The sequence below is a fragment of the Macaca nemestrina genome, chromosome 3, assembly GCF_043159975.1.
Source record: "Macaca nemestrina isolate mMacNem1 chromosome 3, mMacNem.hap1, whole genome shotgun sequence".
In the NCBI taxonomy this organism is placed as follows: domain Eukaryota; kingdom Metazoa; phylum Chordata; class Mammalia; order Primates; family Cercopithecidae; genus Macaca; species Macaca nemestrina.
This window is the reverse complement of record NC_092127.1, coordinates 44216820-44237219: the sequence shown is the minus strand read 5'-3', so window position 1 is coordinate 44237219 and position 20400 is coordinate 44216820. Positions and strand designations below refer to the sequence as shown.

General features: G+C 38.8%; 1 protein-coding gene across 7 annotated transcripts in view; it reads left to right on the top strand.

Moving 5' to 3' along the window:
- LOC105463413 (SMAD family member 1) overlaps positions 1-20400 on the top strand; it is a 77488-nt gene that overhangs the window by 2057 nt on the left and 55031 nt on the right. Inside the window, exon 1 of one of the 7 annotated variants that reach the window (XM_011710477.3) lies at positions 36-308. The exons of 4 other annotated variants lie outside the window; for them this stretch is intronic. The gene's annotated coding sequence lies outside the window, so the exon portion shown is untranslated. Of the gene's footprint in view, positions 1-35; positions 309-16582; positions 16602-18985; positions 20135-20400 lie in introns of those variants that run through there. 2 more of the 7 variants (XM_071092972.1, XM_011710474.3) reach the window with 2 other exon arrangements.

Below are 20400 nucleotides of genomic sequence, written 5' to 3'. Positions count from 1 at the left end.
TTGTTAGTGTTTCTCGGGGTTGTTTCTGTAGGAAGGTGGGGGTGGTGGGCGTGAGAGACAGACGTGGGCTTGTTTTTCTAGTTGCTGAAGCTGTATGAAGGCTTTAAAGGGAGAACGTTTCCTTGATGTGCTTTAGGAGGGGAGGAGGAACAAATGCCTGCCAGATCTCACAACTACAGTAGCTGAGCTTTTGTTTATTTTGAAGCGCATGCAATTTTTAAATACACGGTGGAAGATAACCAGTAAAGGCTCGTTCCTTCTGAAAATTGAGGCCGGTCTCAACCATCTCCTGAGAAAGCATCGTTTTCGTGAGTGCTGAGACAACTGTCCTTTTTCTCTGCCCTCCCCCCTCTTTTCTTTCCATTGTATCTGAAGTTTCAAAGTACGTGGAATGATAAAGAAGTTGCATGATTTCTGTTATGTCTTCCTGTTGCTGCAACTCTCAGCGGCTAAATCTCAGAATGCCTTTATTTCAGAACATCTCTGGGTCTAATTGTCTGTTGTGGATAACTTGCCCACACCTCGGTAACACAATGAGAAAACTGTTCCCTGCCCATGTTGATTTTTCATCTTGTTTGTAATTACTTTAAATTGTACTGAAGGTGGGTGAGCTGTATTAAAGAAGAATCGGGGCAGAAGTGTTCACTGCCCCAGCATTTTCAATTGGTTTAAATATTGTTGCAGCAGTGTTATTCTGATGTAGGTGCCAGATCTAAATATGCTGTACTGATTAAAGTGTTTGTTCTGCCCTCTCCCACTCTCTTTCCTATTTGCAGTTATTTGATATTTCTGTGCAGGTGGTGTATCATTGGTGTAATACTGCAGTTCTTAGGAAAGTGTAACTAGGGTCGTGAGAGATGATTTTTCTGAAGATGGGTGATGCCAGAGCCTCTAGAGGATCCAGGCAGGATCAGGTTTCTTCTGAGGGTAGGGATTTGTCCTTGATTTAGTTTTGACCCCTACAACCATAGGTATGTAACCAAATACATTTTACCCCTTGCAGTATCCTTTGATTTCATATCCTTGAAGAGCTGATGACCTTTGTGTTTTAGAGAAATGACAATTTTTAGGCAATTAGAGACATTGACGTCTTACACTTCTTGGAATTTAATTTTATTTCTACTAAGTTCATTAAGGCATTAAGAGGAAGTAAGTCACATTTTCTCAACTACGTTGATTACATTTATTAGTTAAAAACTAAATTTCACTTTGTAATTTTGATTTCTAGCAATTCTGGGTTAAAGATAAAATCTAATAACTTAGTGGATTGGAAAAAGAAGTAACTTGGGTGTAATTAGACAAGCATGTTTAAGCTGCAGTAGCCTACATAATCAAGGCCAAGTGTGTGTGTGTATAAAAGATCTCATTTGTGTAGTCTTACAAGGCTAATGGAGGCATCACTGAGGCTTTATAAATAATGTAAGTTGGGTATAATGTAGAGTCTCCAGAGACAGCAGAGAAAGCATCATTACCAGCCTTTTCAACCTGCTTGAGATCTTAAATTGATTTACAGCACTGAACTGGTGCAAAATGATACATCAGGATGACATGGGGTCAGCCTGTAAAAGTCTATGATGTCAGCCTATTAGTTCAGTCATCATAATTAAACCATATTACAGGGGTAGCTAAGCAGGAGTCTGGCGTTATACTTCAGATATGGGTGGTACATGGGTTTTGTTTATAGTGGAAGGGCTGAGATGGCCAGGAACACCAGTGTGCCTGAAAGAAGGAAAAGGCTTACAGAACTATGAATTTCTAGAGAGAAATTTAAGATAAATGCAGAGATATTCAGTCTGAATTGTATAAGTAGCTTTTCATTTGGTAGAGGCAGAGCAGATGCTTTAGGGATGCTGATAAGGACCTTTGCAGCTCTGATATGTGTACTGAATGCTTCATGTGAGTTTGAATTTAACTTGGCCTTAGGGACCTTCTAAAATATCAGAGGACCGCATATTTAACTATGATCCTTTTATTACCACTGAATTTGCACTATATTGATGTATCAACTGACATGTTTCTTTAACTAGTCTAACTTACCAGGCCTATACCAGAAACAAAGATATTTGAATTGAACATATAAAAATTCAGGAAAAGAAGATCCTTGTTTTGCTTAAATTTCTGACAATCCTTATTTAGCTTATGGATTTTCTAGGGCTCTGCTATCCACTAAGGTAGCCATAGTCACATGTAGCTTTTTTGAAATTTAATTTTATTCTGTTTTTTTGAGACAGGGTCTCGCTCTGTCACCCAGGCTGGAGTGCAGTGGCACGATCATGGCTCACTGCAGCCTCAACCTCCCAGGCCCAGGCAATCCTCCCACTTCAGCCTCCCAAGTTGCTGGGACTGCAGACACTGCCACCATGTCTGCCTGACCAATTTGTTTTTGTATTTCTTGTAGAGACAGGGTTTTGTCATGTTGCCTAGGCTGGTCTCGAACTCCTGGGCTCAAGCTGTTCTCCCGCCTCGGCCTCCCAAAGTGTTGGAGTTACAGGCGTGAGCCACTGCACTCTGCTACGTATAGCTATTTAAGTTTAAATTAAAATTAAATAAAAATTCACTTTCTCAGCACCAGCTACATTTCAAGCGCTTAGTAGCTGCTTGTGGCTAGTGGCTGCCATACTGGACAGTGTGTGTATAGAATAGTTCCATCATCACAGAAGGTTCTGCTAGCCAGTGCCGCCCCAGGACCTTTACTCTTGTCACTTGTTACCTCTACTAATGAGTTTGTGGAGTCAAAGATGGAAAGACATATAAACTAATCTTATCACTAACTAGCTGGTTTTTTAAAAATAAAACACAGTTTGGGAGGGACAGTTGAAGCTACTGGATAAAAGGAGTTTGACTTTTCTGTAGATATTATTATTATTAGTGTCATCGATTCTAATTTGGTTTAGAGCCTTAGAGAGGAGAAATAATTGTAGCTAACCTTTTTTTTCTGAATGTTTACGTATGTATGCCAGGCATTGTTTATAATACCCATATCTCATTTAAGCCTCAAAACTTCCATAAGTACTGTTGTTGTCACATATTACAGGTAAAGAAACTGAGGCCAGAATGATTCAAAATCTTGCTTCAGGCTGTGTAGTGAACGATTATGATTTCTAATCTTACCTGGGATATGATCGAGGCAGTCAAACTCTAGAAACTCCATCTTAACTATGTTTTTGGTCTTTCGTTCAGAAGACCCAAATCGTCGTCGTTCTGCTGTGCTTTGCTATGCCAGTATAGACATGACTTGGCTTGTGTTTTTTTAGGTCTTTAAATAAATTTACCTTCTGTTGTGCCTTTCTGGGCTATCTTCTGTCGTCCTTTTGTAAGTGTTTAAGAAAGGAAAAATAATGCTTATCTAAGCAGCACATAATTTGAAGAGTAAATCTGACTTGAAAGTAACGGATTTCAAAGCCAAATTAGTTTTATCTCTGCTTTTCTGCATAATTCTTGTCACTTTCCTCTTGCATTTTCTTACATAATCACAAACTGGTATTAAGTTAGGAGGAAAGTTGTAGTAATTCAGTTTGTCTGTCTTATCAAAATTAGTCTGTCTTTCCTGAGCTGTTAAACACTGTAAGAATAGTAATTGCTAATTCTTTGGGGATTTTTAAAAAAACATTTAGCATCTATTTTTATAAATGTTTTACAAGGTCAGGGCTGTTTAAGAATCTGATGAAACTGTGGATCTTGTATCTTCTTACTCCCACCTTCCTATCCCAAAATGCTTATATGCCATGGTGAGTTAATGTATACACTTAACTCTCTAAATCTCATGGTCTTTTGGGTGAGGTAGGTCCATGGGACTGCCCTGCCAAGTGCTTTCATAAACATTAAGGTTTGTAATTTCTTTTACAGAGAATAGAGATATTTAGTATTAAAAGTTGCTTTAAAGATTTTCTAATCTGGTTGGTTCATATCAAGGTGAACAATCTGAAGTCCAGAGAAGGTAACTGACATCCAAAGTTACCTGTCTAGTGACTGGAAAAAGGGAAAGCCAGGATCTGGATTCCTCTTAGCATTAAGTGCCTTTTTCTCCCCCCCCAAACACCGTCACTATCTTTCTGAGGCTTTGGTGTGAGCATATCCAACGTAATTTAGGGAAGGGAGGAGAGAATTTTTTGGCATTGTAGCAACTTTTTATACCTAACATTGTTTGAGCTTAGTAGGAATCAAATCTGACAAACAGTGAGAAATGCTTATTTTCTACATATTAAAATTGATTCTTTTTCATTCTGGAGATGGAAAAGAAAAGCCCTATATCTAATTTAATCAACGGGACCTTATTAGAAAACGGGAAATCCAAGATTGTACAAAGTTCGAATGAAAGCAGGCAACTCTGATACCTAGCAAAATATACGAGTCTCCTCTTGACTCTCAAAAACAAATCACATTCCTAACCAAAAGCTAAAGTTTGGGGTATTTAGGGGATACTAGGGAGCAAGGGAGTCCTAGGGAGAGAGTTGGACAGGTCTGAGGAGAAAAAGGATAATTTAAATATAAAAAGTGGAGAAAATCGGTTTTAAGTCATAGCATGTCTTTGAGGTTGATGAAATGTTCTGCTACTTCTATATGTGGTTTTACTCTTTGGTACCAAGATTTTAGAATGTACTTTTATTACAAATAGGGGCATCTCCTCTTTGCCCCAACCTGAAACCTCTTGACCCTTTATTTTCCTTTCCTGCTATTATCTGGTAATACAGATATTCAGTCTAATCTGTTGATCTGTCATCTGATTTGCAGCAAAAATACCTGACGCATTTTCATCACTCCGGTGTAGCCACCTTTAAAAAGAAAAAGGCAGAGCCAAATAGTATTAATGTAATTGCTTAAAATCTAAATTAAAATACTCATCTTGGTGTGCGTTATTAAGACAGTGTCAGTTCTAGAGGTGCAGGGCTAGTCCTATATGCAAAGCAGTAATGTCTATAGCTATTGCGGGCTGACTTGCAGAAATGAGCGACTTCTCTAGAACATTCATTTGCATAAAGGAAACTGTCTTTCAGAAAAGAAAAGCCAAAAGTTTCATAAGCATTTTCACTCCAGTGACATCAGAGTTTTAGTAAATACTGGGAACTACAGTATTTGAACAGTTTAGCATCTTTTTTTTTTTTTTTTTTTTTGAGACAGAGTCTTGCTCTGTCGCCCAGGCTGGGGTGCAGTGGCCGGATCTCAGCTCACTGCAAGCTCCGCCTCCCAGGTTTAGACCATTCTCCTGCCTCAGCCTCCCGAGTAGCTGGGACTACAGGCGCCCGCCACCTCGCCCGGCTAGTTTTTTGTATTTTTTAGTAGAGACGGGGTTTCACCATGTTAGCCAGGATGCTCTCGATCTCCTGACCTCGTGATCCGCCCGTCTCGGCCTCCCAAAGTGCTGGGATTACAGGCTTGAGCCACCGCGCCCGGCCCAGTTTAGCATCTTTATAATTTTTGTTATAAGCTAAAATCTAACTTTAGAGAAGATTCTTGAAAATAAAGCATTAAATCCTCTAAGATGTGAGGAAGTCCTTACCTGGTGATTCTCCCAAATCTCTTCTCTGTTTTTAGTGTTTGAAAAAGGAGCATATATATACACCCCTAGGTTTGCAGTATAGATTGGTTTCTTAACAATTTTTTTTTTTTTTGAGGCAATAAGCCTGGATCTGAAGAAAGAACGTAGAATTGTTAATTATGCATGTATATGCTTTTGAGTTCAGGATGTAAATGAATATTCACTAGGTCCTGTTTGGGAAGAGGAGGAGAGAGGGGTCTCTTTGTTTATTCAGAATATATTTTTATACATAAGTTTTAATGCTTTATTTGTAGTTTCCCCTTAATTGTAGGGCTGCTGTACTGTGGATATTTTGCTCTACAATCTGAGATTGTTAGGGTATAGTTACTCAAACTATTCATTTATTATCCTCCCCTGTCTTTTTTTCTTTTTTTGTGGTTTCTTTGTGGTGTGCTTATGCAAAGTAGATGTATTCCAGACCTTTATAGCTTTTCTTCTTTTAGGTTCAAACACTGTAAGAAAAGTGGGGGGAGACTGTCTGTCAGCTGTTATAATTAGGCATTAAACTGAATCATTATTCAGTTAACTAAATGCACGATCTTTTGCTTGTTTAGATTGAAAAGAAGCGTATCTTTTTAATGAAGGAGGGATAGTAAATGGGCCCTTATTTGATAATTTTGCTGCAGTATTATAATAAGTATGTGCTTCATTTATTCCTTGAATATTTATTAGTTCTGAGGCTCAATAATTAGAGGATACATAAAAATGAAAAATTATATGCAGCAACATTATAAGAACTCTTACAAGGTAGTATAGGAGTAAATTGTACAGACAGCTAACATCAGGACCACTGTGGCCTGAGTTTGCATAGGTAGAAGGAAGAGGGACATTATAGGCAGAGTAATGGCATGGAAAACCTGGGAGATAAGCATGAGTGTTGAGTATCTGTAGAGCAGCACTGTCCAATAGAATTTCTGCAGTGATGGAAATATTCCACATCTGTGCTAATACAGTAGCTGTAGCCACACATGGAACAGCATTTTTTAATAAATTCATTTATGTTTCAGTAGCCACATGTGGTTATCATATCAAATAGCATGGATCCAGAGGTAGTGAGCAGCCCTGCCTGACCTCAGTGGGTGTTCTTTATGGAGCCTAGTATGATGGTGTGGAGGGGATTTTCAGAAAAGTTGAGTTCCAGTGAGAATTTTAGGGCCTTAAACTGCAAGAATAAGGAAACATTGGGAAGTCACTGAAAGTGTTTGAACATGCAGTTTGCACTGGAGGAATAGAGCCCAGTGCCAGGAGATCAGTAAGAAAGCTATTGAGTTATGTATGAGATGATAAATCTCTGATAAAGGTAAACATGGAAAGAGAAGGATTAAAAAAAAAAAAGAAAATGAAGGCTTGGTGACTACGTGGCTATAAAGTAATGAGAAAGAGATGTCGGAGATATATCCTTAAGTTTCTAACCTTGGTGGCTGGAAAACTAATAAAGGTGTTACTTAAGAATAGGGAAGAGCTGGTTGTAGAAGGAATAAAAATTGTGCAAATGATAAATTGGACTTGATGTGTTAAATTTAAGGTGCGATATCTAAGTCAGAGTATGCTACAGGCAAGTCAGAGATAAGGTTTGGGAGGACTTGAAAGCTTTACGTTGGACTCTCTGCAGTCATCTACTGGGTATTCTGAGAGAACCACAGAGAGAGAAAGAACTGGTGGACTGAATCTTTATTGGAGCCCACGGTTAGGAATTAATAGAAGGAAGAGACTAATTTGAAGTAGACTGTCTGAGAGGCTGTTTGACCTAGACCAAAGAAGAAACTGAAAGAAAGGCATGGAGTCGGAGGAGTGGGGAAACCAGGAAGCCACTGGAAGAGAGATTCTAGAAGCAGGTTTGGAGGGGAAAATGTACAGTTAAGGGTGAAGGAGAAGTCAGATAATCACGTGAATGCAGTTTCAGAGAAGACTGAATACATTAAGAAGCGAGAAATAGAGTCTTATACTGCCTTAAGTGACTTGCATTTTAAGATAGATGAGATCTCTTCATATTTGAAGGTTGAGGGGAAGAAGTCAGTGGACAGAGAGCAATTGGAGGTGATGGAGTTAGCCATCTGGAGCACAAATGACAAAATATTGACCATGGTAAGGAGAGAGAGTTGTCTGAGAAAGAAACAGAATGGGGTCCAAGTGAGAGGGAAGCATGTGGCAGAGCTCCTGCCCACTTTTGTTGATTTTCCTGTATTGTTGGAGGTAAGTCCTTTTACTGGGATGGTGAGGAGGAAGATCAGCACATGGTAAGGGAAAAAGAACCACCAGAGGTAGTGTGCCGGGCAATCTATAGAGAAGTCAAATTCTAAACAATTGGGGGGAAGCCTAGGGTGATGTGTGGTGAGGCTGTTATATAGGAGACTAGGTTAATTGTTACTTTTTGGTATCACTTTGTGGCCTGATAGGCTTAGGGATAGCAAATGGGTTCAGAGATAAGGCTCTGGAGTCAGATTGCCTGGGTGTAAGACCAAGCCCCAACACTTAACTTGTTTTATAAGGAGCCTGATGAGCTAAATGAATTGAGAAGAGGTAAGCAATGAGAATCCTGGTAATGAGGTAGTGAAATATCAAGTTTGGGAATTTGTAGATAGAGCATTTCCCTAACAATTCTAGACAAAGGTTTCTAAGAAAAGTATAGAAATTGAACTAACAGAAGAGTCCCTTTAATGATTTTAAAGGTTATTTAAGTTGATTAGAACTTTAAAAAATAAGTATTCTGAATTTTTCTATGGCTTTTCTTACAGCATTCATTACGGTTAAAAACATTTCTTTTTCATTAAACCAGTACATGCTTAATGCAGAAAGATTCTGCAGTGGATTCTTGTCATAGCTTTAGAAGGAAAGGGGAGATTGATTTATGCCATTGGGGGGAGGGTTATTAATAGCCAGCCACGGAGCCCTTCTAAATGTGACTCCAAAGGCAGAAACAATAAAGGAAACGTTTTATAGATTTGATAGCATTTATTATGTGACCAAACATACTCAAAAACAGAACCCGAAAGACAGATAAAGAGATTTGCAACAAATACCGTTCTTTGTAAGAAAGACTTGTGTCAATAGGAAGCACCACCCCAATAGAAAAATTGGTAATGGACCTGAACAAGCATTTCACAAACAAATGAGATGCCAACTGCTGACAGGAAGGTTCTGCGCCTATAATCCCAGCTACTCTGGAGGCTGAGGCAAAAGGATCACTTAAACCCAGCAGTTCAAGGCTACAGTGAGTTATGATTGTGTCACTGCACTCCAGTCTGGGCAACAGAGCGAGACTATCTCAAGAAAAAGGAAAAAAGAAATACAAACAACTAATGAACATAAAATGTTTTGGTTATGTCCTCGATCAGACTCTTGATTGAAATGGGGATGATGTCTTCCTTTTTCCTGTATTTTGTCATTCTTTGTATACTAGGAAGTATCAGTCTGAGAAAACTAGGCTTTTCTCATTTAAGGAAAGGAAGTCCGAATTTCCCAGCCTTCTAAGAGAATCTGGAGTTTCAGGGAGGTACAAGATATATATAAAGTGGAGTTGTAAGAGGCAAGCACCCTGCTTCCCTCCATGACATGGTTTTCGTCCAGGAGTTTCCTTATTACACTGTGAGGGGCTATCAGTTATACACAGTTTCTCAGTCACCTGGCATAGATGATGAACCTTGAAGACACCAGTGCTTCCTAGATCATATTGAAATAGGCCCCTTTCTCTCCTACCTGAATCGCAGTATTAGATTTTATAGTGGCATTTACTCATTGATGTGAGACGCAGTGATTATCTTGGAGTGTGGTTTTGATTATTGAGATGGACGAGTTGATGAGGTATTAAATAAAGTGAGAAAAGTTCCCCTTGTAGTAAAACCTTATAATGTTTTTTAAAAAACTTAGGCGTCAGTGTTTAATTTTCCAAATTTTTTTTAAAGGATAATAGTGGTCATGGGTTTTCTGTCAGTAGAAAACTCAAACTGTTTTTCCCTCTGCTCTCACATTACAACAGTCAACACAAAATACTTTTGTGACTAAATGTGTGTGGGTTTTTCCCTACACACCAAACACTGGCTGGATGTCTTCCAATTCAATTTTGACACTACCTGGAGATAGCCTCAGATCCCACAGATTGAGGGTTCAGTCCCACCCACTTCCGACATAAGTCCAGGACTCTGGAACTTCTGGCTGACCAGCTTCAAGTTGGGGCTTCTATGACCCTGCTATTTAGATTCAATTAATTTGCTAGAATGGCTCACAGAGTTTGGGGGAACTTACATTTACTGATTAATTATAAAGGATATTAAAAAGGATACAGATGAAGAGATGCATAGGGCAAGGTATGGAGGAAGGGGCATGGAGCTTCCATGCCTAACCTGGGCGTGCCACGCTTCAGGAACCTCTGCGTGTTCAACTTTCCAGAAACTCTCTGAACCTTGTCCTCCTGGTATTTTATGGGGCTTCATTTTATAGGCATGATTGATTATACCATTGGCCACTGGTGATCAACTTAACCTTCAGCCCCTTGCCCACTCCCTTGAGGTTGGAGGGTGGGGCTGAAAGTCCCAATCCTCTAATCCTGCCACCATCCTAAAGCTAGTTAGGGGCTGCCAGCCAGCAGTCAATCATTAGCATACAAAAAGACATCACTTTGGAGTCTCCAAGGATTTTAGGAGCTGTATGCCAGAAACAAGGTTGAAGCCCAAATATGTATTTTACAGTACCGCAGGTTTAAAAGGCTATTCATATGCTGCCCATAAGGGAATGAGTCTGCTGGTTATTGGTAGGATCCTTACCTAACTGAATTACATTCCGTCTTAAGTGGGTTCTTACCTTGCCCTAGACAGAATCAGAATTTGTCTGTGTCTTCTCTTATCATCTCCTTTCTTTTAAATGACCTGCAAACATTTTAAAGTTGGATAAAAAAGGCTTTTAAATCTCACCTTAAGGCTCACAGCTTGGCCCACCAGTATCCCCTGCCCATCCGTAAGTCGTTTCTGAGTGAGGTGTGACTGGGAATACGAGCCCTGAAGTGATACGCATTGGTGAGACTTGTCACTTAAACTCTTTGAGCTAAGTGGTAGAGGGAGGAGAAATGCCAGGAAAATCGGTCTTAATTTTATCAGAGACAGTAGTTTTTAATGAAAGAGAATAATGATGCAGTGAATATTGCTGTAGAAATTATACAGCTGGTTGTGTATAGCTTGCCATCTCATCTATTACAGCTTCCTGTTTTGCTTTTTGCCCATTGCTGGCTTTGCAGTCCAACATAGTTAATAACAACGTCTTTATTTTTCATGTGTTTATGTTTGTGTGCTCAGGACTTCTATTTAGTTTATTCGAGCTTGAGGGAATGATTAGTTTTAAATGTTTTTCTGTTAACTGTGAACAAAATTAACTAGATTATCATTTAAATGTTGGCACAAAAACTGTATTTATAGCATTTATTTGCATTTATTTGTAGCATATTTGCTGAAGAGTTTTGTCAATTTGTGTGGGCTGAGATGGTCTGTATTCTAGAAAAGGCTCCTTTAAAAGGGGTGTATCCTCACTGTGGAGTTCTACTTTTTTGTTAAGCTGATATTAATTAATTCAGCAAGTATTTTATGCATTCCTGCTGTGCATCCAGCACTGGACTATGTTTTGGGTGGGATAGAGAAAAGTGTAAGTCATTTTCTGCCCTGAAGAAGTAATCTAATTGGTAAGAGGAGATTATACATTTGAAGCTGTTTCACTTCAAAATCAAGGGATTGGGGGGAAAAGTCTGATGCGTTTGGTAGAGCTTTTGCCTCTGGCTCACTTCTACCTTAGTTTATTCTTTTTTCTTTTTTTGAGACGGAGCCTCGCCCTGTCGCCCAGGCTGGAGTGCAGTGGCGCGATCTCGGCTCACTGCAACCTCCGCCTCCCAGACTATAGCGATTCTCCTGCCTCGGCCTCCTGAGTAGCTGGGATTACAGGTGCCCACCACCAAATCCAGCTGGTTTTTGTGTTTTTAGTAGAGATGGGGTTTCACCATGTTGGCCAGGCTGGTCTCAAACTCCTGACCTCGTGATCCACCTGCCTCACCCTCCCAAAGTGCTGGGATTGCAGGCGTGAGCCACCGTGCCCAGCCCCAGTTAATTCTTTCAGCAAGGTTTTGAGTGTCCGTATTTCTATTTATGCTTACGTTCATAGTGTATCTCTTAGACAGCTTATTAAAGTTGGGATAAGGGATTGTAAGTATAGGACCTGCACTGAGGATCTTCTAACTTTGAGGAACAATACAAACCTGCTTGTCTAGTCTAGCATCTGTTGTCATACCTTTTATTACAGTTACCTTATTAACTCTTTAGACTGGAGTTCCTTGAGGGTATGGCCAGTGTCTTTATGATCTTTGTGTTAGCACAGTGCCTAACGCAGTGGTTCTCCCTTGTCTACTCATCAAAATCATATGAACAACTACTGCCGCAAAAATGCCTGGGCCCATCCTATCGAAGGGTTATGGTAAGGAAGCTCTTAAAAATATTAATATTGTTAATATCCAGCAATATTAAGAATGGTTGGGCTGACACACACTAGGTACTTGATGAATGAATTTTTTCATTTTGTTGTTTTTAGAAATACGTCAGGAAATATGGTATGTTGTGAGTTCATTGTGGTTATGAACCATATCTTTTATACTTTGTAGCACTCAGTACTGTGTGATGCTGGTTGTGGGTGCTCAGACGTACCAGTTAAGTTCTGAGGATTGATTGCTTTGCTTCCCCTTTTTTTCATTGAGGAGAACAGAGATAGAAAGGGTATGTGTGTTTGACATTGCTCCCTTTTCCCTTTGTGGAAGAATCAGCAGTTCTGTGAATCCTGAAGTCTAGAATTGAGTTATAGGAAGCTATTGAGGCCTGAGGTGCTTAGATTGCAAAGAGAAAAGGAGAGGAAAAGTGGCAATAGAGCTGTGGCTCATCTGGCTATGTCAGAAAAATTTTTGGTTGTCACAAATTGGAGGGAGAGGCTGGAGGGTTGCAAATAGCTTCTAGTGGGTAGAGGCCAGGGATGCAACCAAACATCCTGTAATGCTAAAGTTGAGAAACCCTGAAATAGAGGATAAAAAAGGGGATCGGGAGACAGATGGGATGACTGAAGTGGTAGTGTCATGACCATTTCTGCCACACCAGCACACAGTTTGTGTGATTTGTCTTCCCACTTTCCTTACCCCCCCTTCAGAGTGCAGAGCACTATTTTTGCCATTATCTATAAGTAACATTGTGACTTACAACTGTGTATTAGGTGTTGAAATTAATATCTTAGTATCTTATCTATGTTAAAATATACCTGAAAGATTCCTTTAAATTTTCTTTACATCTACTTGATTGGAAAACTATTAACCTCAAGATAAAGAGAGCTAGCAATTTTTGTTTTTGTTTTTTGTTTTCCATAGAGGATCTTAAAATAATCAGTGGGAGTGTAAAGACAATTAATTTCCCTTTTTTTTTTTTTTTTAAATTTACTAGACAGGGTCTTGCTTTGTTACCCAGGCTGGAGGCTGGAGTCTAGTGGTGTGATCACAGCTTACTGTAACTCCGAACTCTTGGGCCCAAGTGATCCTCCTGCCTCTGCCTCCCAAGCAGCTTGGACTACAGGCATGCACCACAGTGCCTGACTTTTTTTTTTTTTTAAATAAAGGCTATGTTGCCCAGGCTGAACTCAAACTCCCAGCCTCAAGCAATCTTTCCACCTTGGCCTTCCAAAGTGCTGGGATTACAGGTGTGAGCCACTGCACCTGGGTCAAGAAAATGAATTTCTTAAAAGGAGTTTAATTTTAATGTTTCACAAATTCATCATGAGAAAAGGATTATTAAGATTTGAACATATACAAGAGCTAATGGTGCCAATTTTCTGATGTCTTGTTGAATGATAGAGTATAATGTCTTATTCTAAGCTCTTTAAAGTGAATTGAATTTTGTCACTGCTGCCCTGATAAAACTCTTGTTTTTTTTCATGTTCTGGGTAAGTGAGAAGATATAGAGAAGGAAAGCAATAGCAAAAACAAGAATAAATTAGAAAGGGATAGGAGATGGAGGGAATTTTTTTTAACTATAAGCAAATCCTTGCCTGTTATTCTGCCTTATGCATCAGACCAAGGAGGGGGCTACTGAGGAGAAGCAGTAGAGAGGTTACCTTGGCAGGTTCCTTAACTTTTTTCGTGCCTCAGTTATTTTGTAGGACTCGTGTAAGGATTAAGAGAGCTATTTAATTAAATTTAAAGTGCTCAAAACAGTGCGTGTTGATTCATTATGGTGGTGGTTGTGGTGATGAGGATGATATAAGGATGATTTTGGGTTGTTTTTGAATATAGTTGACCCTTGACCAACAGGGGCTTGAACCACATGAGTCCACTTGTACTCATTTTTTTCTCAACCAATAGTGGATAGGAAATACAGTATTTGCAGAATGTGAAACCTGAATATGCAGAGGGCCAGCTTTTTGTTTATGCACGAGTTCCACAGGGCCCACTGAGACCTGTATGCAAGGATTTTGGCATTGGGTGGTGGGGTCTGGGAACCAGTGCCCCAGGTATACTGAGGGATGACTGTACTTCTGTTGAAATTTGATGGAGACCATGGATGCACTTTTTTACAGTGTTTCCCATAAAACCACCTACCACTTTCTCCCTTTGAAGTTGGTGGTGATAGTGATAAAAGTTTCTTGAGTTTTCAAACTAATATGTTTCAGGTGTTCTGTAAAAGTCTGTTTTTTTGCCTGTACTCTGAATTCCAAGAGAAAGAGTGATTTATATGACATAAAATGTTTGTCTTTATGTTTTTGTAATATACTGAAACACTAGAGTTAACTGTCATCCATTTACAGATTTTCCACAGCAATTTTTGAATCTTAAAGAGGCATTTCTCTAGAATTTACTGTGTTCTCAGGGCATATTGTAGCTTTATTAATAGTGTAAGCAAAATATAAATGCTTAAAATCTTTCTTTGTTGAATCATAATAGATTGTCAAAGCAATAGTTAATTACTAGTAAGGCTGCTTTGGATTATCCGTTCCATTTTTCACACCCACTGAAACAGCTGGTTGATATTTGGACCGTTTGGATTTCCATTGTAGGATAAGTAACACAGAGCTCAGCATGCGTGGAAGATGTCATTGTAGCACAGACTGTAGGCCGCTCTGTCTGCATGTATGTTTCTCCTTGGATGAAGAGCCTGAACAGGCAGTCCTGTGACTGTTATCACTGTCTACCATATGATATAGTTCTCCCATCTCTCCCATACACACTTCATTACCATAAGCTTGATGGTGATGGGAACTGTGTTATAACTCGTTTTCTTCCTACTGCACGTTTATGTTGGTGATAAGGGCTTAAAAATTTGTTCAGTTAAATGCTGGATTGATGGAAATGAAAGCCTTCTTAGTAGCTGAGCGTGTAAAGGAGGAGAACTTGGGTTCTGAAGTCTTCTGAGAATACTGTCTTAGGTTTTTCCATTGTAATTGGTGAATAAGTTACTTTGGGGAAGTTAACAGATAAAACTACTGAACAAGTGATCAGAGGTAGAAAGGACTAGATTCATGGGTACAGGTCTCACCTAATTCTATAGGTGATGCTTGCATATATCTAAAGCATTATTTCTCTAAAACCAGTGAAAAACTTTGCATATGCTGCTTTTAGCTCTTAGGTGGAGGGAGCTCTCACATTCTGGAAGAGGGGGTTGCTGCTGTTTGTTCAGTTTCTCCTCTGAGGTGGCCAAGTGAATGTTTGCAATTCCAGTCCAGTTTGGCAGATTGAAAAAGTCTGTCATTAATTGTCATATGAAGGAGAGTGAAATCTGGCCGATGTCAATGTTTGTTTCAGTGGTTAGATAAACTTTTATTTTTAGAAGTTATTCTTTCAAATAACAGATTTCTGTAATGCAAAAAGTACAGGATCAAATTGCTTGTGAAGATATTTGAATAACATCGAACATTTTTATTTAGTAAGAAATTCATGCGTTGAAAAATTTGATGTGAATAATTAATAGAAAGGGCAGTAAGGGTCTAAAATGGGAGGGAAACTTACTTTTTTGCTATAATATGCCATTTTGTGAAATGGAATTTTTTGATTATGTGCCTGAATCCTTAATAAAAGAGAACATTCCATTCCTATCCATATCATGTTAACCCAGAATAGGGTGATGTATTTTACCAGAATACATTTCTCTGAAAATCCTGTGCAGATACACTTTCAATTATTTTTTTCCTCTATAAGAGGATATATCTTGCCACCTGTTGGTCATAATGCTGTCTTCTAGAGCCATGTAGAAATAACTGTCTTACCTACTGTCAGTTTTTATTTATTTTTATTATTGGGGTTTTAAATTTGAAAGCAGCAATTGGTTAAAAGTAAAAGAAGTTGGCTTTCCTGCACTCCCTTGTACCCAGCTTTCTCCTAAAGGTAACTACTTGTTCAGTTTCGTTTATTTTTTTCCAGGCCTTTAAAAATGCTCATGTATATACATAGACAGTTTTTGTTTCTATTTGTGTTTTTAGAAAGAGACCATACTATAGGTCTTTTTTACCACTTCTTACTGAACAGCTGTAGTATGGTTTTCTTTTCATGGTAGTATTGTACATGAAAGTCTATCTGTTTTTTCTTATTTTGTTAACAGTTACATCATAGTCGAATGTACCATAATTTATTTAATATTTCCATTATTGTTAGGCACCTGGGTTATTTAGAACACAAATATACTTGAACGTAGATCTTTGTGTGTGCTCATCTGAGGGAGCTATTTCCCCTGTGGCTCTCTCAAGCCGTGGCTAGTTTCTCCCATTAACCTCTTACCTCTTATTGCCGCCTTCAGACCATTCTTCTACCATCCTCTATAAAAAACACCCAGCTTCGACTATCACATAAAATTATACCACTCATTACCCTTCCTTGTTAGTCATTTTCTGCCCCACTGCCCATATCGTTCACCCTAATTCCTACAAGATTTAACTCCTAGTTGTTATTCCCTTTATACTATAGGTTGACCAACCCTAATCCGAAAATTCAGAATGCTCCAAGATCCAAAACTTTTTGAGGACTGATATGGCATTACAAGTGGAAAATTCTGCGCCTGACTTCATGTGACAGGTCATAGTCAAAACTTTTTTTGTGCACAAAATTATTAAAATTATTATATAAAATTGGCCAGACATGGTGGCTCATGCCAGTAATCGCAACCCTTTGGGAGGCTGAAGCAGTGGATCATTTAGCCCAGAAGTTTGAGACCAGCTTGGGCAATGTGGCAAAACCCTGTCACTAATAAAAATCCAAAAATTAGCCAGGCGAGATGGCACTTGCCCGTAGTCTCAACTATTTAGGAGGCTGAGGTGGGAGGATCTCTTGAACCTGGGAGGTCTAGGCTGCAGTGAGCCATGCCACTGCACTCCAGCCTGGGTGACAGAGCAAGACCATGTCTCAAGAAAAAAAGAAAAATTACTCTTCAGCCTATGTGCATAAGGTATAGATGAAACATACATGAATTTTATATTTAGACTTGGGTCCCATCCCCAAGATGTCCATTATGTATATTCACAATATTCCAACCTTCAGAAATGTCTGGAATCTGAAACACCATCTGGTCCCAAGCATTTCAGATAAGGGAGATACTCAACCTGTATTCCTGTACAGGAATTATGGACATTTAGTCCATAATTCTTGGACTATTTTTCCTCCAGTGGCCTTGTCTTTGGTCCTATCTCAGATGCTCAATCTCTGGGTAGAAAGATTCCATAAAAAAAGAAAAAAAAAATCTCACTCAGTCTCATAGTCCCCGTAATATGGGATTTTGTACTTCTAAAAATTAAACAATTCTCCAACCTTACAGTTAATTATTTTCTTTATTTATATAAGCAGTAAAGTATTATTTGTTCACATCTGTGCTTTGAGAATATATCCAGAATCTGATGACTTCTGCCACGCTGGTTGAAGTCTGTATCATCTTGTACCTTAACAATTGGCATAGCTTTCTAAATGGTCTCCCTACCCACCACTCCCTACTTCCATCCCTGCATCTTTCAATATGTTCTCAACCCAGCAAAGCCATAGTAATTCTATTAAACTGTAAGTTGGATGATGGCTCTCCTCTGCTCAGATCTCCCAGTGTTTCCATCTCAATTTGGATCAAAAGCTCTTAAGTCTCTGCGGGTCCCGCACATACCTTCCCCCTGTGACCTCTCTGGCCTCATCTCTCATTTCTGTCCCCTCACTTACTCCATTCCAGCCTCGGTGAGGACTCCTTGCCATTCCTTGAACATCTCAGGATCATCCTTGCCAAATGGCTTAAATGGCTTTTGCAATTGCCCTTCTCTCTGCTTGGAATGCACTTCCCCAGATAATTCCTTTTCAGGGGGCTATTCAGATATCACATTCGCAATGAGGCTTTCCTTGACCACCAGAATGTAGGCCCCACCAAGGCACAGGCACAGACTTTGAAAAACTTTTTGTGTCTCTTTCAGTGCTGTGTTTCTAGTGCTTAGAATAGTGCCTGGCTTGTGATAGCTGTTTATTGAGTGAATTGTATGACTGTAGTGGTTATCAGTTTTTCTCTTTTTGTGTGAAGTTAGAGCTTCATTAAACAGACAAAAACTAGACTGTAAACTTCATTTTTTTGGATATGCAAAATATTAAAATTAGCTTTATTCATGAACTTGCTTTGTTAATAAATCACTTTGTTTTTCAGCATGTTATAATTTTGAAGTAAGCCTTTCATATTTATGTTTAATCTGCATAACCTGGTGGATTGGGTGATGGTATCACAATTTTGTGGAAAAGCAAATTGAGGCTCAGAGTTGTTTTCTTCAAAGTACAGCTACTAAGTGGAAAGCTGCAGTTCAAACCTATTCAAGTTAAAGACACTTGTTTTCTAATTTAGAAACCATCTTAAAATGACAAAAAAATAGGTAGAGGTTTTATTTGAAAGCATGGAGAATGTGCCCCAATTTCTCATTCTGGGTTTTGTCTGCCTTTTGTTTCCATTTTGAAAATATGTAAAATAAATGGTTAACTTTAAAATTCCTGACAATGACAGATCAACAAGTTTTATTTCTCTCACCTGTGGAGGAAGTGGCCTCCACCCAGTTTTACTGAATTAGGAGGGAAGTGATTTTTTCAAGTGATAAAAAGAAATAAAATTCCATGCTCTTCCCAGAGGAGGAGTTCAACAATTGGGAAAGTGGCGTGAGACCATATGTTGGTTTGTAAAAGGATATAACTTGTAAAGATGTTTCCTTTGATGCCTGTGATGAATATAGATGTGTTTCCCTTCTAGAGGGTCCTGATTAAATTATGCAATTAAGAGCTGAGCTGAAGGATCTAAATATAGGAAGAGAGTTCAGGCCGTCCTGCTTTGTGTCTGTCGGTTCACCCCTACAGATGTGCATGTTTGTTGTCATAAACAGCACCTGTGAGATCAGTGGAGAGAGAGAAATATGTTCCAAAACATGAAATACAACAGGTTTTTTGTTTCTCTTTTTTTTTTTTAAGGGATAGTTTTTTCCTCCTGTAGTTGATTCTATTTTCATGTGTGAATTTGATATTTGGATTACTTTTTTAAAAAAAACTTGACTGAGGGACTTTAGTATTAGTCAGTACTGGTTTAAAATGTAGACCTACTACTTACCAGAATATGGTCTGGAGAAAGTTACTTTAACCTCTGAGCCTCAAGTTTATTAGTAAAATTGAGATAATGATTTCTACCTTGAAAGATTGGTGTGAGGGGTCAATGTAATGTTTGTAAAAAACAACCAGTATAATGCTTGTATAAGGTGGTAACTCAAATAATTTCATTTATTAGCTACTGATGAATCATTCATAACTAGCCACTTCCGGAAATCTACCACATTTAGCATTCTTTGTAGTCTAAAATTGCTATTTTAGGATAACTGACTCAAAGAGAATAGTTTTTTTCTAAGAGACAACTACCGTAGACTTTTTTCTGGGGTAGTCAATAAAATTAAATCTTAAAATGTCTGTGGTCTTCAATCTTTCCTGTGTTTCAGGAGTGAGCATTTTAGGCCAGGAGTCTTTACAGTGTTTGAGTTGACATGAATGTGAATGGACTTTATCAGGGTAAGCTTATGGGGAGCTGGGTATCTTGAAAGGCTACCATGTCCTGAAGGACAGTATGCCATTACAAGCATGAATTTGGGAATGGGGATTCAATAGGATTAAGGAATGTTGTACAGCTTTTAGAGGAAATGGCAAGAAGATATTCAAAAGCCAACTTTATTTGTTGAAGTTGGGGACAATGAGAAAACTTTTAATTGCCTTAACTCTTCAAGTAATCATCTAATGAGAAAACAGATGTGACAGCTGCTATTTTATAGGGAATTCTGTGATTAAGAAAAATTAACCAGGTACTCTATTAGCAGCCTAGATTTGTCAGGATGGAAGGATTTGTGTATGCAGAACAGAACCAGAAAGAACTCTTAAATAATTTTCTGATACAATGAAGATATGTTAATAGCATACTTGGCACACCTAAAATACATAAACTACAGTTATATCCTTAGAGACTCTTGTCATTGTGACATCCATAAGTTCCTTGATTCCTTTTCATCAAGGAGATGCTACTTTTGAAATTGTTTGGCTGAAATTTCACAACTTCAGTGAACTTACAAGTGGTAAGTAGTAAGCTGGAATTCAGTCTACATGTTACTCCTTTTGTTTTTGATTCCTAAGATTTCTGCTTAACTCTGTTGAGGGACCACATTGCATCTCTTGCTAGCATGTCACTTAAGTCTTACTGGAGAGACTGGAAGACTTGCTGTCAGTGTCTGTGCTTTAAAGGCAACAGTACCTGCATTATTGCATGACTATAAATAGGTTTTCATGAGCCAAACCTCTCTCCTATTTCCAACCCCCAATTTCTCCAGATTTAGAAAATCAA